Raw genomic sequence first — 15,944 nt, forward strand, 5'->3', positions numbered from 1 at the left:
ATTTCATGTACACATCAGTATAAAATGCTACTTTTTTGTAATTGTATAGCTACGGCCATACAACGTTGAAGATACCGGTTCTCGTCCGATCACCGAAGTCAAGCAACGTCTGGCGTGGTTAGTACTTAGATAGGTGACCGCTTGGGAACACCACGTGCTGTAGATTGAATTTTTTAATTTAATTTTTTTTAAAAATTATGTTTTTTTAATATTAATTTAAAAAAAAATATATATTTTTTTTTTCTCAAACAAAAAAAGACGATGGTTGAAAGTTTTTTTCTTGAGTTATTTTTATCAACGAATATTAGTTTTTATTAGTGTGTGTTGCTTATGTCAAATATTTCATGTACACATCAGTATAAAATGCTACTTTTTTGTAATTGTATATCTACGGCCATACAACGTTGAAGATACCGGTTCTCGTCCGATCACCGAAGTCAAGCAACGTCTGGCGTGGTTAGTACTTAGATGGGTGACCGCTTGGGAACACCAAGTGCTGTAGATTGAATTTTTTAGTTTTATGTTTATTTTAAAAATATGTTTTTAAATTTTCTTTTTTTTTAAAAAATATATTATTTATTTTTTCTCAAATAAAAAAAGACGATGGTTGAAAGTTTTTTTCTTGAGTTATTTTTATCAACGAATATAAGTTTTTATTAGTGTGTGTTGCTTATGTCAAAAATTTCATGTACACATCAGTATAAAATGCTACTTTTTTGTAATTGTATATCTAAGACCATACAACGTTGAAGATACCGGTTCTCGTCCGATCACCGAAGTCAAGCAACGTCTGGCGTGGTTAGTACTTAGATGGGTGACCGCTTGGGAACACCACGTGCTGTAAATTGAATTTTTTAGTTTTATGTTTATTTTAAAAATATGTTTTTAAATTTTCCGCTTTTTTTAAAAAAAATATATTGTTTATTTTTTCTCAAATAAAAAAAGACGATGGTTGAAAGTTTTTTTCTTGAGTTATTTTTATCAACGAATATTAGTTTTTATTAGTGTGTGTTGCTTATGTCAAATATTTCATGTACACATCAGTATAAAATGCTACTTTTTTGTAATTGTATAGCTACGGCCATACAACGTTGAAGATACCGGTTCTCGTCCGATCACCGAAGTCAAGCAACGTCTGGCGTGGTTAGTACTTAGATGGGTGACCGCTTGGGAACACCACGTGCTGTAGATTGAATTTTTTAATTTAATTTTTTTTAAAAATTATGTTTTTTTAATATTAATTTAAAAAAAAAAATATATTTTTTTTTTCTCAAACAAAAAAAGACGATGGTTGAAAGTTTTTTTCTTGAGTTATTTTTATCAACGAATATTAGTTTTTATTAGTGTGTGTTGCTTATGTCAAATATTTCATGTACACATCAGTATAAAATGCTACTTTTTTGTAATTGTATATCTACGGCCATACAACGTTGAAGATACCGGTTCTCGTCCGATCACCGAAGTCAAGCAACGTCTGGCGTGGTTAGTACTTAGATGGGTGACCGCTTGGGAATACCACGTGCTGTAGATTGAATTTTTTAATTTAATTTTTTTTTTAAATTATGTTTTTTTAATATTACTTTAAAAAAAATATATTGTTTATTTTTTCTCAAATAAAAAAAGACGATGGTTGAAAGTTTTTTCTTGAGTTATTTTTATCAACGAATATTAGTTTTTATTAGTGTGTGTTGCTTATGTCAAATATTTCATGAACACATCAGTATAAAATGCTACTTTTTTGTAATTGTATAGCTACGGCCATACAACGTTGAAGATACCGGTTCTCGTCCGATCACCGAAGTCAAGCAACGTCTGGCGTGGTTAGTACTTAGATGGGTGACCGCTTGGGAACACCACGTGCTGTAGATTGAATTTTTTAATTTAATTTTTTTTAAAAATTATGTTTTTTTAATATTAATTTAAAAAAAAAAATATATTTTTTTTTCTCAAACAAAAAAAGACGATGGTTGAAAGTTTTTTTCTTGAGTTATTTTTATCAACGAATATTAGTTTTTATTAGTGTGTGTTGCTTATGTCAAATATTTCATGTACACATCAGTATAAAATGCTACTTTTTTGTAATTGTATATCTACGGCCATACAACGTTGAAGATACCGGTTCTCGTCCGATCACCGAAGTCAAGCAACGTCTGGCGTGGTTAGTACTTAGATGGGTGACCGCTTGGGAACACCAAGTGCTGTAGATTGAATTTTTTAGTTTTATGTTTATTTTAAAAATATGTTTTTAAATTTTCTTTTTTTTTAAAAAATATATTATTTATTTTTTCTCAAATAAAAAAAGACGATGGTTGAAAGTTTTTTTCTTGAGTTATTTTTATCAACGAATATAAGTTTTTATTAGTGTGTGTTGCTTATGTCAAAAATTTCATGTACACATCAGTATAAAATGCTACTTTTTTGTAATTGTATATCTAAGACCATACAACGTTGAAGATACCGGTTCTCGTCCGATCACCGAAGTCAAGCAACGTCTGGCGTGGTTAGTACTTAGATGGGTGACCGCTTGGGAACACCACGTGCTGTAAATTGAATTTTTCAGTTTTATGTTTATTTTAAAAATATGTTTTTAAATTTTCCGCTTTTTTTAAAAAAAATATATTGTTTATTTTTTCTCAAATAAAAAAAGACGATGGTTGAAAGTTTTTTTCTTGAGTTATTTTTATCAACGAATATTAGTTTTTATTAGTGTGTGTTGCTTATGTCAAATATTTCATGTACACATCAGTATAAAATGCTACTTTTTTGTAATTGTATAGCTACGGCCATACAACGTTGAAGATACCGGTTCTCGTCCGATCACCGAAGTCAAGCAACGTCTGGCGTGGTTAGTACTTAGATGGGTGACCGCTTGGGAACACCACGTGCTGTAGATTGAATTTTTTAATTTAATTTTTTTTAAAAATTATGTTTTTTTAATATTAATTTAAAAAAAAAAATATATTTTTTTTTCTCAAACAAAAAAAGACGATGGTTGAAAGTTTTTTTCTTGAGTTATTTTTATCAACGAATATTAGTTTTTATTAGTGTGTGTTGCTTATGTCAAATATTTCATGTACACATCAGTATAAAATGCTACTTTTTTGTAATTGTATATCTACGGCCATACAACGTTGAAGATACCGGTTCTCGTCCGATCACCGAAGTCAAGCAACGTCTGGCGTGGTTAGTACTTAGATGGGTGACCGCTTGGGAACACCACGTGCTGTAGATAGAATTTTTTAATTAATTTTTTTTTTAAATTATGTTTTTTAATTTTACTTTAAAAAAAGATATTTTATATTTTTTCTCAAATAAAAAAAGACGATGGTTGAAAGTTTTTTTCTTGAGTTATTTTTATCAACGAATATTAGTTTTTATTAGTGTGTGTTGCTTATGTCAAATATTTCATGTACACATCAGTATAAAATGCTACTTTTTTGTAATTGTATATCTACGGCCATACAACGTTGAAGATACCGGTTCTCGTCCGATCACCGAAGTCAAGCAACGTCTGGCGTGGTTAGTACTTAGATGGGTGACCGCTTGGGAACACCACGTGCTGTAGATTGAATTTTTTAATTTAATTTTTTTTTTAAATTATGTTTTTTTAATTTTCCGTTTTTTTAAAAATATATTGTTTATTTTTTCTCAAATAAAACAAGACGATGGTTGAAAGTTTTTTTCTTGAGTTATTTTTATCAACGAATATTAGTTTTTATTAGTGTGTGTTGCTTATGTCAAATATTTCATGTACACATCAGTATAATATGCTACTTTTTTGTAATTGTATATCTACGGCCATACAACGTTGAAGATACCGGTTCTCGTCCGATCACCGAAGTCAAGCAACGTCTGGCGTGGTTAGTACTTAGATGGGTGACCGCTTGGGAACACCACGTGCTGTAGATTGAATTTTTTAATTTAATTTTTTTTTTAAATTATGTTTTTTTAATATTACTTTAAAAAAAAATATATTGTTTATTTTTTCTCAAATAAAAAAAGACGATGGTTGAAAGTTCTTTCTTGAGTTATTTTTATCAACGAATATTAGTTTTTATTAGTGTGTGTTGCTTATGTCAAATATTTCATGTACACATCAGTATAAAATGCTACTTTTTTGTAATTGTATATCTACGGCCATACAACGTTGAAGATACCGGTTCTCGCCCGATCACCGAAGTCAAGCAACGTCTGGCGTGGTTAGTACTTAGATGGGTGACCGCTTGGGAACACCACGTGCTGTAGATTGAATTTTTTAGCTTTATTCTATTTTTAATTATTTCAAAAATTGTACTCTTTTTAAAAATCGCATTTCTTAATTTTTCTAAAATAAAAACAGACTATGGTTGAAAGTTTTTTTCTTGAGTTATTTTTATCAACGAATATTAGTTTTTATTAGTGTGTGTTGCTTATGTCAAATATTTCATGTACACATCAGTATAAAATGCTACTTTTTTGTAATTGTATATCTACGGCCATACAACGTTGAAGATACCGGTTCTCGTCCGATCACCGAAGTCAAGCAACGTCTGGCGTGGTTAGTACTTAGATGGGTGACCGCTTGGGAACACCACGTGCTGTAGATTGAATTTTTTAATTTAATTTTTTTTTTAAATTATGTTTTTTTAATTTTCCGTTTTTTTAAAAATATATTGTTTATTTTTTCTCAAATAAAAAAAGACGATGGTTGAAAGTTTTTTTCTTGAGTTATTTTTATCAACGAATATTAGTTTTTATTAGTGTGTGTTGCTTATGTCAAATATTTCATGTACACATCAGTATAAAATGCTACTTTTTTGTAATTGTATATCTACGGCCATACAACGTTGAAGATACCGGTTCTCGTCCGATCACCGAAGTCAAGCAACGTCTGGCGTGGTTAGTACTTAGATGGGTGACCGCTTGGGAACACCACGTGCTGTAGATTGAATTTTTTAATTTAATTTTTTTTTTTAAATTATGTTTTTTTAATATTACTTTAAAAAAAATATATTGTTTATTTTTTCTCAAATAAAAAAAGACGATGGTTGAAAGTTTTTTCTTGAGTTATTTTTATCAACGAATATTAGTTTTTATTAGTGTGTGTTGCTTATGTCAAATATTTCATGTACACATCAGTATAAAATGCTACTTTTTTGTAATTGTATAGCTACGGCCATACAACGTTGAAGATACCGGTTCTCGTCCGATCACCGAAGTCAAGCAACGTCTGGCGTGGTTAGTACTTAGATGGGTGACCGCTTGGGAACACCTCGTGCTGTAGATTGAATTTTTTAGTTTTATGTTTATTTTAAAAATATGTTTTTAAATTTTCCGTTTTTTTTAAAAAATATATTGTTTATTTTTTCTCAAATAAAAAAAGACGATGGTTGAAAGTTTTTTTCTTGAGTTATTTTTATCAACGAATATTAGTTTTTATTAGTGTGTGTTGCTTATGTCAAATATTTCATGTACACATCAGTATAAAATGCTACTTTTTTGTAATTGTATAGCTATGGCCATACAACGTTGAAGATACCGGTTCTCGTCCGATCACCGAAGTCAAGCAACGTCTGGCGTGGTTAGTACTTAGATGGGTGACCGCTTGGGAACACCACGTGCTGTAGATTGAATTTTTTAATTTAATTTTTTTTTAAAATTATGTTTTTTTAATATTAATTTAAAAAAAAAATATTTTATATTTTTTCTCAAATAAAAAAAGACGATGGTTGAAAGTTTTTTTCTTGAGTTATTTTTATCAACGAATATTAGTTTTTATTAGTGTGTGTTGCTTATGTCAAATATTTCATGTACACATCAGTATAAAATGCTACTTTTTTGTAATTGTATATCTACGGCCATACAACGTTGAAGATACCGGTTCTCGTCCGATCACCGAAGTCAAGCAACGTCTGGCGTGGTTAGTACTTAGATGGGTGACCGCTTGGGAACACCACGTGCTGTAGATTGAATTTTTTAGTTTTATTTTTATTTTAAAAATATGTTTTTTTTAATTTTCCGTTTTTTTTTAAATATATTGTTTATTATTTCTCAAATAAAAAAGACGATGGTTGAAAGTTTTTTTCTTGAGTTATTTTTATCAACGAATATTAGTTTTTATTAGTGTGTGTTGCTTATGTCAAATATTTCATGTACACATCAGTATAAAATGCTACTTTTTTGTAATTGTATATCTACGGCCATACAACGTTGAAGATACCGGTTCTCGTCCGATCACCGAAGTCAAGCAACGTCTGGCATGGTTAGTACTTAGATGGGTGACCGCTTGGGAACACCACGTGCTGTAGATAGAATTTTTTAATTAATTTTTTTTTTAAATTATGTTTTTTAATTTTACTTTAAAAAAAATATTTTATATTTTTTCTCAAATAAAAAAAGACGATGGTTGAAAGTTTTTTTCTTGAGTTATTTTTATCAACGAATATTAGTTTTTATTAGTGTGTGTTGCTTATGTCAAATATTTCATGTACACATCCGTATAAAATGCTACTTTTTTGTAATTGTATATCTACGGCCATACAACGTTGAAGATACCGGTTCTCGTCCGATCACCGAAGTCAAGCAACGTCTGGCGTGGTTAGTACTTAGATGGGTGACCGCTTGGGAACACCACGTGCTGTAGATTGAATTTTTTAATTAATTTTTTTTTTAAATTATGTTTTTTAATTTTACTTTAAAAAAAAATATTTTATATTTTTTCTCAAATAAAAAAAGACGATGGTTGAAAGTTTTTTTCTTGAGTTATTTTTATCAACGAATATTAGTTTTTATTAGTGTGTGTTGCTTATGTCAAATATTTCATGTACACATCAGTATAAAATGCTACTTTTTTGTAATTGTATATCTACGGCCATACAACGTTGAAGATACCGGTTCTCGTCCGATCACCGAAGTCAAGCAACGTCTGGCGTGGTTAGTACTTAGATGGGTGACCGCTTGGGAACACCACGTGCTGTAGATTGAATTTTTTAATTTAATTTTTTTTTTTAAATTATGTTTTTTTAATTTTCCGTTTTTTTAAAAATATATTGTTTATTTTTTCTCAAATAAAAAAAGACGATGGTTGAAAGTTTTTTTCTTGAGTTATTTTTATCAACGAATATTAGTTTTTATTAGTGTGTGTTGCTTATGTCAAATATTTCATGTACACATCAGTATAAAATGCTACTTTTTTGTAATTGTTTATCTACGGCCATACAACGTTGAAGATACCGGTTCTCGTCCGATCACCGAAGTCAAGCAACGTCTGGCGTGGTTAGTACTTAGATGGGTGACCGCTTGGGAACACCACGTGCTGTAGATTGAATTTTTTAATTTATTTTTTTTTTTAAAATTATGTTTTTTTAATATTACTTTAAAAAAAATATATTGTTTATTTTTTCTCAAATAAAAAAAGACGATGGTTGAAAGTTTTTTCTTGAGTTATTTTTATCAACGAATATTAGTTTTTATTAGTGTGTGTTGCTTATGTCAAATATTTCATGTACACATCAGTATAAAATGCTACTTTTTTGTAATTGTATAGCTATGGCCATACAACGTTGAAGATACCGGTTCTCGTCCGATCACCGAAGTCAAGCAACGTCTGGCGTGGTTAGTACTTAGATGGGTGACCGCTTGGGAACACCTCGTGCTGTAGATTGAATTTTTTAGTTTTATGTTTATTTTAAAAATATGTTTTTAAATTTTCCGTTTTTTTTAAAAAAATATATTATTTATTTTTTCTCAAATAAAAAAAGACGATGGTTGAAAGTTTTTTTCTTGAGTTATTTTTATCAACGAATATTAGTTTTTATTAGTGTGTGTTGCTTATGTCAAATATTTCATGTACACATCAGTATAAAATGCTACTTTTTTGTAATTGTATAGCTACGGCCATACAACGTTGAAGATACCGGTTCTCGTCCGATCACCGAAGTCAAGCAACGTCTGGCGTGGTTAGTACTTAGATGGGTGACCGCTTGGGAACACCACGTGCTGTAGATTGAATTTTTTAATTTAATTTTTTTTTAAAATTATGTTTTTTTAATATTAATTTAAAAAAAAAATATATTTTTTTTTCTCAAACAAAAAAAGACGATGGTTGAAAGTTTTTTTCTTGAGTTATTTTTATCAACGAATATTAGTTTTTATTAGTGTGTGTTGCTTATGTCAAATATTTCATGTACACATCAGTATAAAATGCTACTTTTTTGTAATTGTATATCTACGGCCATACAACGTTGAAGATACCGGTTCTCGTCCGATCACCGAAGTCAAGCAACGTCTGGCGTGGTTAGTACTTAGATGGGTGACCGCTTGGGAACACCACGTGCTGTAGATAGAATTTTTTAATTAATTTTTTTTTTAAATTATGTTTTTTAATTTTACTTTAAAAAAAAATATTTTATATTTTTTCTCAAATAAAAAAAGACGATGGTTGAAAGTTTTTTTCTTGAGTTATTTTTATCAACGAATATTAGTTTTTATTAGTGTGTGTTGCTTATGTCAAATATTTCATGTACACATCCGTATAAAATGCTACTTTTTTGTAATTGTATATCTACGGCCATACAACGTTGAAGATACCGGTTCTCGTCCGATCACCGAAGTCAAGCAACGTCTGGCGTGGTTAGTACTTAGATGGGTGACCGCTTGGGAACACCACGTGCTGTAGATTGAATTTTTTAATTTAATTTTTTTTTTAAATTATGTTTTTTTAATTTTCCGTTTTTTTAAAAATATATTGTTTATTTTTTCTCAAATAAAACAAGACGATGGTTGAAAGTTTTTTTCTTGAGTTATTTTTATCAACGAATATTAGTTTTTATTAGTGTGTGTTGCTTATGTCAAATATTTCATGTACACATCAGTATAAAATGCTACTTTTTTGTAATTGTATATCTACGGCCATACAACGTTGAAGATACCGGTTCTCGTCCGATCACCGAAGTCAAGCAACGTCTGGCGTGGTTAGTACTTAGATGGGTGACCGCTTGGGAACACCACGTGCTGTAGATTGAATTTTTTAGCTTTATTCTATTTTTAATTATTTCAAAAAATGTACTCTTTTTAAAAATCGTATTTCTTAATTTTTCTAAAATAAAAACAGACTATGGTTGAAAGTTTTTTTCTTGAGTTATTTTTATCAACGAATATTAGTTTTTATTAGTGTGTGTTGCTTATGTCAAATATTTCATGTACACATCAGTATAAAATGCTACTTTTTTGTAATTGTATATCTACGGCCATACAACGTTGAAGATACCGGTTCTCGTCCGATCACCGAAGTCAAGCAACGTCTGGCGTGGTTAGTACTTAGATGGGTGACCGCTTGGGAACACCACGTGCTGTAGATTGAATTTTTTAATTTAATTTTTTTTTTAAATTATGTTTTTTTAATTTTCCGTTTTTTTTAAAATATATTGTTTTTTTTTTCTCAAATAAAAAAAGACGATGGTTGAAAGTTTTTTTCTTGAGTTATTTTTATCAACGAATATTAGTTTTTATTAGTGTGTGTTGCTTATGTCAAATATTTCATGTACACATCAGTATAAAATGCTACTTTTTTGTAATTGTTTATCTACGGCCATACAACGTTGAAGATACCGGTTCTCGTCCGATCACCGAAGTCAAGCAACGTCTGGCGTGGTTAGTACTTAGATGGGTGACCGCTTGGGAACACCACGTGCTGTAGATAGAATTTTTTAATTAATTTTTTTTTTAAATTATGTTTTTTAATTTTACTTTAAAAAAAAATATTTTATATTTTTTCTCAAATAAAAAAAGACGATGGTTGAAAGTTTTTTTCTTGAGTTATTTTTATCAACGAATATTAGTTTTTATTAGTGTGTGTTGCTTATGTCAAATATTTCATGTACACATCAGTATAAAATGCTACTTTTTTGTAATTGTATATCTACGGCCATACAACGTTGAAGATACCGGTTCTCGTCCGATCACCGAAGTCAAGCAACGTCTGGCGTGGTTAGTACTTAGATGGGTGACCGCTTGGGAACACCACGTGCTGTAGATTGAATTTTTTAATTTAATTTTTTTTTTAAATTATGTTTTTTTAATATTACTTTAAAAAAAATATATTGTTTATTTTTTCTCAAATAAAAAAAGACGATGGTTGAAAGTTTTTTCTTGAGTTATTTTTATCAACGAATATTAGTTTTTATTAGTGTGTGTTGCTTATGTCAAATATTTCATGTACACATCAGTATAAAATGCTACTTTTTTGTAATTGTATAGCTACGGCCATACAACGTTGAAGATACCGGTTCTCGTCCGATCACCGAAGTCAAGCAACGTCTGGCGTGGTTAGTACTTAGATGGGTGACCGCTTGGGAACACCACGTGCTGTAGATTGAATTTTTTAGTTTTATTTTTATTTTAAAAATATGTTTTTTTTTAATTTTCCCTTTTTTTTTAAATATATTGTTTATTTTTTCTCAAATAAAAAAGACGATGGTTGAAAGTTTTTTTCTTGAGTTATTTTTATCAACGAATATTAGTTTTTATTAGTGTGTGTTGCTTATGTCAAATATTTCATGTACACATCAGTATAAAATGCTACTTTTTTGTAATTGTATATCTACGGCCATACAACGTTGAAGATACCGGTTCTCGTCCGATCACCGAAGTCAAGCAACGTCTGGCGTGGTTAGTACTTAGATGGGTGACCGCTTGGGAACACCACGTGCTGTAGATAGAATTTTTTAATTAATTTTTTTTTTAAATTATGTTTTTTAATTTTACTTTAAAAAAAAATATTTTATATTTTTTCTCAAATAAAAAAAGACGATGGTTGAAAGTTTTTTTCTTGAGTTATTTTTATCAACGAATATTAGTTTTTATTAGTGTGTGTTGCTTACGTCAAATATTTCATGTACACATCCGTATAAAATGCTACTTTTTGTAATTGTATATCTACGGCCATACAACGTTGAAGATACCGGTTCTCGTCCGATCACCGAAGTCAAGCAACGTCTGGCGTGGTTAGTACTTAGATGGGTGACCGCTTGGGAACACCACGTGCTGTAGATTGAATTTTTTAATTAATTTTTTTTTTAAATTATGTTTTTTAATTTTACTTTAAAAAAAAATATTTTATATTTTTTCTCAAATAAAAAAAGACGATGGTTGAAAGTTTTTTTCTTGAGTTATTTTTATCAACGAATATTAGTTTTTATTAGTGTGTGTTGCTTATGTCAAATATTTCATGTACACATCAGTATAAAATGCTACTTTTTTGTAATTGTATATCTACGGCCATACAACGTTGAAGATACCGGTTCTCGTCCGATCACCGAAGTCAAGCAACGTCTGGCGTGGTTAGTACTTAGATGGGTGACCGCTTGGGAACACCAAGTGCTGTAGATTGAATTTTTTAGTTTTATGTTTATTTTAAAAATATGTTTTTAAATTTTCTTTTTTTTTAAAAAATATATTATTTATTTTTTCTCAAATAAAAAAAGACGATGGTTGAAAGTTTTTTTCTTGAGTTATTTTTATCAACGAATATAAGTTTTTATTAGTGTGTGTTGCTTATGTCAAATATTTCATGTACACATCAGTATAAAATGCTACTTTTTTGTAATTGTATATCTAAGACCATACAACGTTGAAGATACCGGTTCTCGTCCGATCACCGAAGTCAAGCAACGTCTGGCGTGGTTAGTACTTAGATGGGTGACCGCTTGGGAACACCACGTGCTGTAGATTGAATTTTTTAGTTTTATGTTTATTTTAAAAATATGTTTTTAAATTTTCCGCTTTTTTTAAAAAAAATATATTGTTTATTTTTTCTCAAATAAAAAAAGACGATGGTTGAAAGTTTTTTTCTTGAGTTATTTTTATCAACGAATATTAGTTTTTATTAGTGTGTGTTGCTTATGTCAAATATTTCATGTACACATCAGTATAAAATGCTACTTTTTTGTAATTGTATAGCTACGGCCATACAACGTTGAAGATACCGGTTCTCGTCCGATCACCGAAGTCAAGCAACGTCTGGCGTGGTTAGTACTTAGATGGGTGACCGCTTGGGAACACCACGTGCTGTAGATTGAATTTTTTAATTTAATTTTTTTTTAAAATTATGTTTTTTAATATTAATTTAAAAAAAAAAATATATTTTTTTTTTCTCAAACAAAAAAAGACGATGGTTGAAAGTTTTTTTCTTGAGTTATTTTTATCAACGAATATTAGTTTTTATTAGTGTGTGTTGCTTATGTCAAATATTTCATGTACACATCAGTATAAAATGCTACTTTTTTGTAATTGTATATCTACGGCCATACAACGTTGAAGATACCGGTTCTCGTCCGATCACCGAAGTCAAGCAACGTCTGGCGTGGTTAGTACTTAGATGGGTGACCGCTTGGGAACACCACGTGCTGTAGATAGAATTTTTTAATTAATTTTTTTTTTAAATTATGTTTTTTAATTTTACTTTAAAAAAAGATATTTTATATTTTTTCTCAAATAAAAAAAGACGATGGTTGAAAGTTTTTTTCTTGAGTTATTTTTATCAACGAATATTAGTTTTTATTAGTGTGTGTTGCTTATGTCAAATATTTCATGTACACATCAGTATAAAATGCTACTTTTTTGTAATTGTATATCTACGGCCATACAACGTTGAAGATACCGGTTCTCGTCCGATCACCGAAGTCAAGCAACGTCTGGCGTGGTTAGTACTTAGATGGGTGACCGCTTGGGAACACCAAGTGCTGTAGATTGAATTTTTTAGTTTTATGTTTATTTTAAAAATATGTTTTTAAATTTTCTTTTTTTTTAAAAAATATATTATTTATTTTTTCTCAAATAAAAAAAGACGATGGTTGAAAGTTTTTTTCTTGAGTTATTTTTATCAACGAATATAAGTTTTTATTAGTGTGTGTTGCTTATGTCAAATATTTCATGTACACATCAGTATAAAATGCTACTTTTTTGTAATTGTATATCTAAGACCATACAACGTTGAAGATACCGGTTCTCGTCCGATCACCGAAGTCAAGCAACGTCTGGCGTGGTTAGTACTTAGATGGGTGACCGCTTGGGAACACCACGTGCTGTAGATTGAATTTTTTAGTTTTATGTTTATTTTAAAAATATGTTTTTAAATTTTCCGCTTTTTTTAAAAAAAATATATTGTTTATTTTTTCTCAAATAAAAAAAGACGATGGTTGAAAGTTTTTTTCTTGAGTTATTTTTATCAACGAATATTAGTTTTTATTAGTGTGTGTTGCTTATGTCAAATATTTCATGTACACATCAGTATAAAATGCTACTTTTTTGTAATTGTATAGCTACGGCCATACAACGTTGAAGATACCGGTTCTCGTCCGATCACCGAAGTCAAGCAACGTCTGGCGTGGTTAGTACTTAGATGGGTGACCGCTTGGGAACACCACGTGCTGTAGATTGAATTTTTTAATTTAATTTTTTTTAAAAATTATGTTTTTTTAATATTAATTTAAAAAAAAAAATATATTTTTTTTTTTCTCAAACAAAAAAAGACGATGGTTGAAAGTTTTTTTCTTGAGTTATTTTTATCAACGAATATTAGTTTTTATTAGTGTGTGTTGCTTATGTCAAATATTTCATGTACACATCAGTATAAAATGCTACTTTTTTGTAATTGTATATCTACGGCCATACAACGTTGAAGATACCGGTTCTCGTCCGATCACCGAAGTCAAGCAACGTCTGGCGTGGTTAGTACTTAGATGGGTGACCGCTTGGGAACACCACGTGCTGTAGATAGAATTTTTTAATTAATTTTTTTTTTAAATTATGTTTTTTAATTTTACTTTAAAAAAAGATATTTTATATTTTTTCTCAAATAAAAAAAGACGATGGTTGAAAGTTTTTTTCTTGAGTTATTTTTATCAACGAATATTAGTTTTTATTAGTGTGTGTTGCTTATGTCAAATATTTCATGTACACATCAGTATAAAATGCTACTTTTTTGTAATTGTATATCTACGGCCATACAACGTTGAAGATACCGGTTCTCGTCCGATCACCGAAGTCAAGCAACGTCTGGCGTGGTTAGTACTTAGATGGGTGACCGCTTGGGAACACCACGTGCTGTAGATTGAATTTTTTAATTTAATTTTTTTTTTAAATTATGTTTTTTTAATTTTCCGTTTTTTTAAAAATATATTGTTTATTTTTTCTCAAATAAAACAAGACGATGGTTGAAAGTTTTTTTCTTGAGTTATTTTTATCAACGAATATTAGTTTTTATTAGTGTGTGTTGCTTATGTCAAATATTTCATGTACACATCAGTATAATATGCTACTTTTTTGTAATTGTATATCTACGGCCATACAACGTTGAAGATACCGGTTCTCGTCCGATCACCGAAGTCAAGCAACGTCTGGCGTGGTTAGTACTTAGATGGGTGACCGCTTGGGAACACCACGTGCTGTAGATTGAATTTTTTAATTTAATTTTTTTTTTAAATTATGTTTTTTTAATATTACTTTAAAAAAAAATATATTGTTTATTTTTTCTCAAATAAAAAAAGACGATGGTTGAAAGTTCTTTCTTGAGTTATTTTTATCAACGAATATTAGTTTTTATTAGTGTGTGTTGCTTATGTCAAATATTTCATGTACACATCAGTATAAAATGCTACTTTTTTGTAATTGTATATCTACGGCCATACAACGTTGAAGATACCGGTTCTCGCCCGATCACCGAAGTCAAGCAACGTCTGGCGTGGTTAGTACTTAGATGGGTGACCGCTTGGGAACACCACGTGCTGTAGATTGAATTTTTTAGCTTTATTCTATTTTTAATTATTTCAAAAAATGTACTCTTTTTAAAAATCGTATTTCTTAATTTTTCTAAAATAAAAACAGACTATGGTTGAAAGTTTTTTTCTTGAGTTATTTTTATCAACGAATATTAGTTTTTATTAGTGTGTGTTGCTTATGTCAAATATTTCATGTACACATCAGTATAAAATGCTACTTTTTTGTAATTGTATATCTACGGCCATACAACGTTGAAGATACCGGTTCTCGTCCGATCACCGAAGTCAAGCAACGTCTGGCGTGGTTAGTACTTAGATGGGTGACCGCTTGGGAACACCACGTGCTGTAGATTGAATTTTTTAATTTAATTTTTTTTTTAAATTATGTTTTTTTAATTTTCCGTTTTTTTAAAAATATATTGTTTATTTTTTCTCAAATAAAAAAAGACGATGGTTGAAAGTTTTTTTCTTGAGTTATTTTTATCAACGAATATTAGTTTTTATTAGTGTGTGTTGCTTATGTCAAATATTTCATGTACACATCAGTATAAAATGCTACTTTTTTGTAATTGTATATCTACGGCCATACAACGTTGAAGATACCGGTTCTCGTCCGATCACCGAAGTCAAGCAACGTCTGGCGTGGTTAGTACTTAGATGGGTGACCGCTTGGGAACACCACGTGCTGTAGATTGAATTTTTTAATTTAATTTTTTTTTTTAAATTATGTTTTTTTAATATTACTTTAAAAAAAATATATTGTTTATTTTTTCTCAAATAAAAAAAGACGATGGTTGAAAGTTTTTTCTTGAGTTATTTTTATCAACGAATATTAGTTTTTATTAGTGTGTGTTGCTTATGTCAAATATTTCATGTACACATCAGTATAAAATGCTACTTTTTTGTAATTGTATAGCTACGGCCATACAACGTTGAAGATACCGGTTCTCGTCCGATCACCGAAGTCAAGCAACGTCTGGCGTGGTTAGTACTTAGATGGGTGACCGCTTGGGAACACCTCGTGCTGTAGATTGAATTTTTTAGTTTTATGTTTATTTTAAAAAAATGTTTTTAAATTTTCCGTTTTTTTTAAAAATATATTGTTTATTTTTTCTCAAATAAAAAAAGACGATGGTTGAAAGTTTTTTTCTTGAGTTATTTTTATCAACGAATATTAGTTTTTATTAG

The 15,944-nt window shown here is 29.8% G+C and overlaps 45 non-coding genes and 2 pseudogenes across 45 annotated transcripts; all 47 read left to right on the forward strand.

Moving 5' to 3' along the window:
* Positions 1–47: 47 nt before the first annotated feature.
* LOC131945768 (5S ribosomal RNA) lies at positions 48–166 on the forward strand. The gene has a single exon (XR_009387599.1). It is a non-coding gene; the product is annotated as a 5S ribosomal RNA (ribosomal RNA).
* A 220-nt stretch (positions 167–386) lies between these two features.
* Positions 387–505, forward strand: LOC131945672 (5S ribosomal RNA). The gene has a single exon (XR_009387509.1). It is a non-coding gene; the product is annotated as a 5S ribosomal RNA (ribosomal RNA).
* Positions 506–728: 223 nt separating this feature from the next.
* LOC131945282 (uncharacterized) lies at positions 729–847 on the forward strand (annotated as a pseudogene).
* A 226-nt stretch (positions 848–1,073) lies between these two features.
* On the forward strand, positions 1,074–1,192 carry LOC131945595 (5S ribosomal RNA). The gene has a single exon (XR_009387433.1). It is a non-coding gene; the product is annotated as a 5S ribosomal RNA (ribosomal RNA).
* A 220-nt stretch (positions 1,193–1,412) lies between these two features.
* On the forward strand, positions 1,413–1,531 carry LOC131945744 (5S ribosomal RNA). Its single transcript, XR_009387577.1, has one exon. It is a non-coding gene; the product is annotated as a 5S ribosomal RNA (ribosomal RNA).
* A 219-nt stretch (positions 1,532–1,750) lies between these two features.
* On the forward strand, positions 1,751–1,869 carry LOC131945596 (5S ribosomal RNA). Its single transcript, XR_009387434.1, has one exon. It is a non-coding gene; the product is annotated as a 5S ribosomal RNA (ribosomal RNA).
* A 219-nt stretch (positions 1,870–2,088) lies between these two features.
* Positions 2,089–2,207, forward strand: LOC131945673 (5S ribosomal RNA). Its single transcript, XR_009387510.1, has one exon. It is a non-coding gene; the product is annotated as a 5S ribosomal RNA (ribosomal RNA).
* A 223-nt stretch (positions 2,208–2,430) lies between these two features.
* On the forward strand, positions 2,431–2,549 carry LOC131945283 (uncharacterized; annotated as a pseudogene).
* Positions 2,550–2,775: 226 nt separating this feature from the next.
* LOC131945597 (5S ribosomal RNA) lies at positions 2,776–2,894 on the forward strand. The gene has a single exon (XR_009387435.1). It is a non-coding gene; the product is annotated as a 5S ribosomal RNA (ribosomal RNA).
* Positions 2,895–3,113: 219 nt separating this feature from the next.
* On the forward strand, positions 3,114–3,232 carry LOC131945508 (5S ribosomal RNA). Its single transcript, XR_009387348.1, has one exon. It is a non-coding gene; the product is annotated as a 5S ribosomal RNA (ribosomal RNA).
* Positions 3,233–3,449: 217 nt separating this feature from the next.
* LOC131945311 (5S ribosomal RNA) lies at positions 3,450–3,568 on the forward strand. The gene has a single exon (XR_009387158.1). It is a non-coding gene; the product is annotated as a 5S ribosomal RNA (ribosomal RNA).
* A 222-nt stretch (positions 3,569–3,790) lies between these two features.
* LOC131945312 (5S ribosomal RNA) lies at positions 3,791–3,909 on the forward strand. Its single transcript, XR_009387159.1, has one exon. It is a non-coding gene; the product is annotated as a 5S ribosomal RNA (ribosomal RNA).
* A 220-nt stretch (positions 3,910–4,129) lies between these two features.
* Positions 4,130–4,248, forward strand: LOC131945670 (5S ribosomal RNA). Its single transcript, XR_009387507.1, has one exon. It is a non-coding gene; the product is annotated as a 5S ribosomal RNA (ribosomal RNA).
* A 219-nt stretch (positions 4,249–4,467) lies between these two features.
* On the forward strand, positions 4,468–4,586 carry LOC131945313 (5S ribosomal RNA). The gene has a single exon (XR_009387160.1). It is a non-coding gene; the product is annotated as a 5S ribosomal RNA (ribosomal RNA).
* A 222-nt stretch (positions 4,587–4,808) lies between these two features.
* LOC131945315 (5S ribosomal RNA) lies at positions 4,809–4,927 on the forward strand. The gene has a single exon (XR_009387162.1). It is a non-coding gene; the product is annotated as a 5S ribosomal RNA (ribosomal RNA).
* A 220-nt stretch (positions 4,928–5,147) lies between these two features.
* On the forward strand, positions 5,148–5,266 carry LOC131945644 (5S ribosomal RNA). Its single transcript, XR_009387482.1, has one exon. It is a non-coding gene; the product is annotated as a 5S ribosomal RNA (ribosomal RNA).
* Positions 5,267–5,490: 224 nt separating this feature from the next.
* Positions 5,491–5,609, forward strand: LOC131945712 (5S ribosomal RNA). The gene has a single exon (XR_009387547.1). It is a non-coding gene; the product is annotated as a 5S ribosomal RNA (ribosomal RNA).
* Positions 5,610–5,829: 220 nt separating this feature from the next.
* On the forward strand, positions 5,830–5,948 carry LOC131945317 (5S ribosomal RNA). Its single transcript, XR_009387163.1, has one exon. It is a non-coding gene; the product is annotated as a 5S ribosomal RNA (ribosomal RNA).
* Positions 5,949–6,171: 223 nt separating this feature from the next.
* Positions 6,172–6,290, forward strand: LOC131945697 (5S ribosomal RNA). Its single transcript, XR_009387533.1, has one exon. It is a non-coding gene; the product is annotated as a 5S ribosomal RNA (ribosomal RNA).
* Positions 6,291–6,506: 216 nt separating this feature from the next.
* On the forward strand, positions 6,507–6,625 carry LOC131945318 (5S ribosomal RNA). Its single transcript, XR_009387164.1, has one exon. It is a non-coding gene; the product is annotated as a 5S ribosomal RNA (ribosomal RNA).
* Positions 6,626–6,842: 217 nt separating this feature from the next.
* On the forward strand, positions 6,843–6,961 carry LOC131945319 (5S ribosomal RNA). Its single transcript, XR_009387165.1, has one exon. It is a non-coding gene; the product is annotated as a 5S ribosomal RNA (ribosomal RNA).
* A 223-nt stretch (positions 6,962–7,184) lies between these two features.
* On the forward strand, positions 7,185–7,303 carry LOC131945320 (5S ribosomal RNA). Its single transcript, XR_009387166.1, has one exon. It is a non-coding gene; the product is annotated as a 5S ribosomal RNA (ribosomal RNA).
* Positions 7,304–7,523: 220 nt separating this feature from the next.
* LOC131945715 (5S ribosomal RNA) lies at positions 7,524–7,642 on the forward strand. The gene has a single exon (XR_009387550.1). It is a non-coding gene; the product is annotated as a 5S ribosomal RNA (ribosomal RNA).
* A 225-nt stretch (positions 7,643–7,867) lies between these two features.
* Positions 7,868–7,986, forward strand: LOC131945598 (5S ribosomal RNA). Its single transcript, XR_009387436.1, has one exon. It is a non-coding gene; the product is annotated as a 5S ribosomal RNA (ribosomal RNA).
* Positions 7,987–8,204: 218 nt separating this feature from the next.
* Positions 8,205–8,323, forward strand: LOC131945510 (5S ribosomal RNA). The gene has a single exon (XR_009387350.1). It is a non-coding gene; the product is annotated as a 5S ribosomal RNA (ribosomal RNA).
* Positions 8,324–8,540: 217 nt separating this feature from the next.
* LOC131945321 (5S ribosomal RNA) lies at positions 8,541–8,659 on the forward strand. The gene has a single exon (XR_009387167.1). It is a non-coding gene; the product is annotated as a 5S ribosomal RNA (ribosomal RNA).
* Positions 8,660–8,881: 222 nt separating this feature from the next.
* Positions 8,882–9,000, forward strand: LOC131945322 (5S ribosomal RNA). Its single transcript, XR_009387168.1, has one exon. It is a non-coding gene; the product is annotated as a 5S ribosomal RNA (ribosomal RNA).
* A 219-nt stretch (positions 9,001–9,219) lies between these two features.
* LOC131945323 (5S ribosomal RNA) lies at positions 9,220–9,338 on the forward strand. Its single transcript, XR_009387169.1, has one exon. It is a non-coding gene; the product is annotated as a 5S ribosomal RNA (ribosomal RNA).
* A 222-nt stretch (positions 9,339–9,560) lies between these two features.
* On the forward strand, positions 9,561–9,679 carry LOC131945511 (5S ribosomal RNA). Its single transcript, XR_009387351.1, has one exon. It is a non-coding gene; the product is annotated as a 5S ribosomal RNA (ribosomal RNA).
* A 217-nt stretch (positions 9,680–9,896) lies between these two features.
* On the forward strand, positions 9,897–10,015 carry LOC131945324 (5S ribosomal RNA). The gene has a single exon (XR_009387170.1). It is a non-coding gene; the product is annotated as a 5S ribosomal RNA (ribosomal RNA).
* Positions 10,016–10,234: 219 nt separating this feature from the next.
* LOC131945599 (5S ribosomal RNA) lies at positions 10,235–10,353 on the forward strand. Its single transcript, XR_009387437.1, has one exon. It is a non-coding gene; the product is annotated as a 5S ribosomal RNA (ribosomal RNA).
* Positions 10,354–10,577: 224 nt separating this feature from the next.
* On the forward strand, positions 10,578–10,696 carry LOC131945512 (5S ribosomal RNA). Its single transcript, XR_009387352.1, has one exon. It is a non-coding gene; the product is annotated as a 5S ribosomal RNA (ribosomal RNA).
* A 216-nt stretch (positions 10,697–10,912) lies between these two features.
* Positions 10,913–11,031, forward strand: LOC131945325 (5S ribosomal RNA). The gene has a single exon (XR_009387171.1). It is a non-coding gene; the product is annotated as a 5S ribosomal RNA (ribosomal RNA).
* A 217-nt stretch (positions 11,032–11,248) lies between these two features.
* Positions 11,249–11,367, forward strand: LOC131945674 (5S ribosomal RNA). The gene has a single exon (XR_009387511.1). It is a non-coding gene; the product is annotated as a 5S ribosomal RNA (ribosomal RNA).
* A 223-nt stretch (positions 11,368–11,590) lies between these two features.
* On the forward strand, positions 11,591–11,709 carry LOC131945794 (5S ribosomal RNA). The gene has a single exon (XR_009387623.1). It is a non-coding gene; the product is annotated as a 5S ribosomal RNA (ribosomal RNA).
* A 226-nt stretch (positions 11,710–11,935) lies between these two features.
* Positions 11,936–12,054, forward strand: LOC131945601 (5S ribosomal RNA). The gene has a single exon (XR_009387439.1). It is a non-coding gene; the product is annotated as a 5S ribosomal RNA (ribosomal RNA).
* A 219-nt stretch (positions 12,055–12,273) lies between these two features.
* On the forward strand, positions 12,274–12,392 carry LOC131945513 (5S ribosomal RNA). Its single transcript, XR_009387353.1, has one exon. It is a non-coding gene; the product is annotated as a 5S ribosomal RNA (ribosomal RNA).
* Positions 12,393–12,609: 217 nt separating this feature from the next.
* LOC131945675 (5S ribosomal RNA) lies at positions 12,610–12,728 on the forward strand. Its single transcript, XR_009387512.1, has one exon. It is a non-coding gene; the product is annotated as a 5S ribosomal RNA (ribosomal RNA).
* A 223-nt stretch (positions 12,729–12,951) lies between these two features.
* LOC131945795 (5S ribosomal RNA) lies at positions 12,952–13,070 on the forward strand. The gene has a single exon (XR_009387624.1). It is a non-coding gene; the product is annotated as a 5S ribosomal RNA (ribosomal RNA).
* A 226-nt stretch (positions 13,071–13,296) lies between these two features.
* LOC131945602 (5S ribosomal RNA) lies at positions 13,297–13,415 on the forward strand. Its single transcript, XR_009387440.1, has one exon. It is a non-coding gene; the product is annotated as a 5S ribosomal RNA (ribosomal RNA).
* A 221-nt stretch (positions 13,416–13,636) lies between these two features.
* LOC131945514 (5S ribosomal RNA) lies at positions 13,637–13,755 on the forward strand. Its single transcript, XR_009387354.1, has one exon. It is a non-coding gene; the product is annotated as a 5S ribosomal RNA (ribosomal RNA).
* A 217-nt stretch (positions 13,756–13,972) lies between these two features.
* Positions 13,973–14,091, forward strand: LOC131945327 (5S ribosomal RNA). Its single transcript, XR_009387173.1, has one exon. It is a non-coding gene; the product is annotated as a 5S ribosomal RNA (ribosomal RNA).
* Positions 14,092–14,313: 222 nt separating this feature from the next.
* On the forward strand, positions 14,314–14,432 carry LOC131945328 (5S ribosomal RNA). Its single transcript, XR_009387174.1, has one exon. It is a non-coding gene; the product is annotated as a 5S ribosomal RNA (ribosomal RNA).
* A 220-nt stretch (positions 14,433–14,652) lies between these two features.
* On the forward strand, positions 14,653–14,771 carry LOC131945671 (5S ribosomal RNA). Its single transcript, XR_009387508.1, has one exon. It is a non-coding gene; the product is annotated as a 5S ribosomal RNA (ribosomal RNA).
* A 219-nt stretch (positions 14,772–14,990) lies between these two features.
* On the forward strand, positions 14,991–15,109 carry LOC131945329 (5S ribosomal RNA). The gene has a single exon (XR_009387175.1). It is a non-coding gene; the product is annotated as a 5S ribosomal RNA (ribosomal RNA).
* Positions 15,110–15,331: 222 nt separating this feature from the next.
* Positions 15,332–15,450, forward strand: LOC131945330 (5S ribosomal RNA). The gene has a single exon (XR_009387176.1). It is a non-coding gene; the product is annotated as a 5S ribosomal RNA (ribosomal RNA).
* Positions 15,451–15,670: 220 nt separating this feature from the next.
* LOC131945646 (5S ribosomal RNA) lies at positions 15,671–15,789 on the forward strand. Its single transcript, XR_009387484.1, has one exon. It is a non-coding gene; the product is annotated as a 5S ribosomal RNA (ribosomal RNA).
* The last annotated feature ends 155 nt before the right edge of the window (positions 15,790–15,944 follow it).

Source organism: Physella acuta, unplaced genomic scaffold, assembly GCF_028476545.2.
Source record: "Physella acuta isolate Inbredline_101_S28 unplaced genomic scaffold, ASM2847654v3 ptg000533l, whole genome shotgun sequence".
NCBI lineage: Eukaryota > Metazoa > Mollusca > Gastropoda > Physidae > Physella > Physella acuta.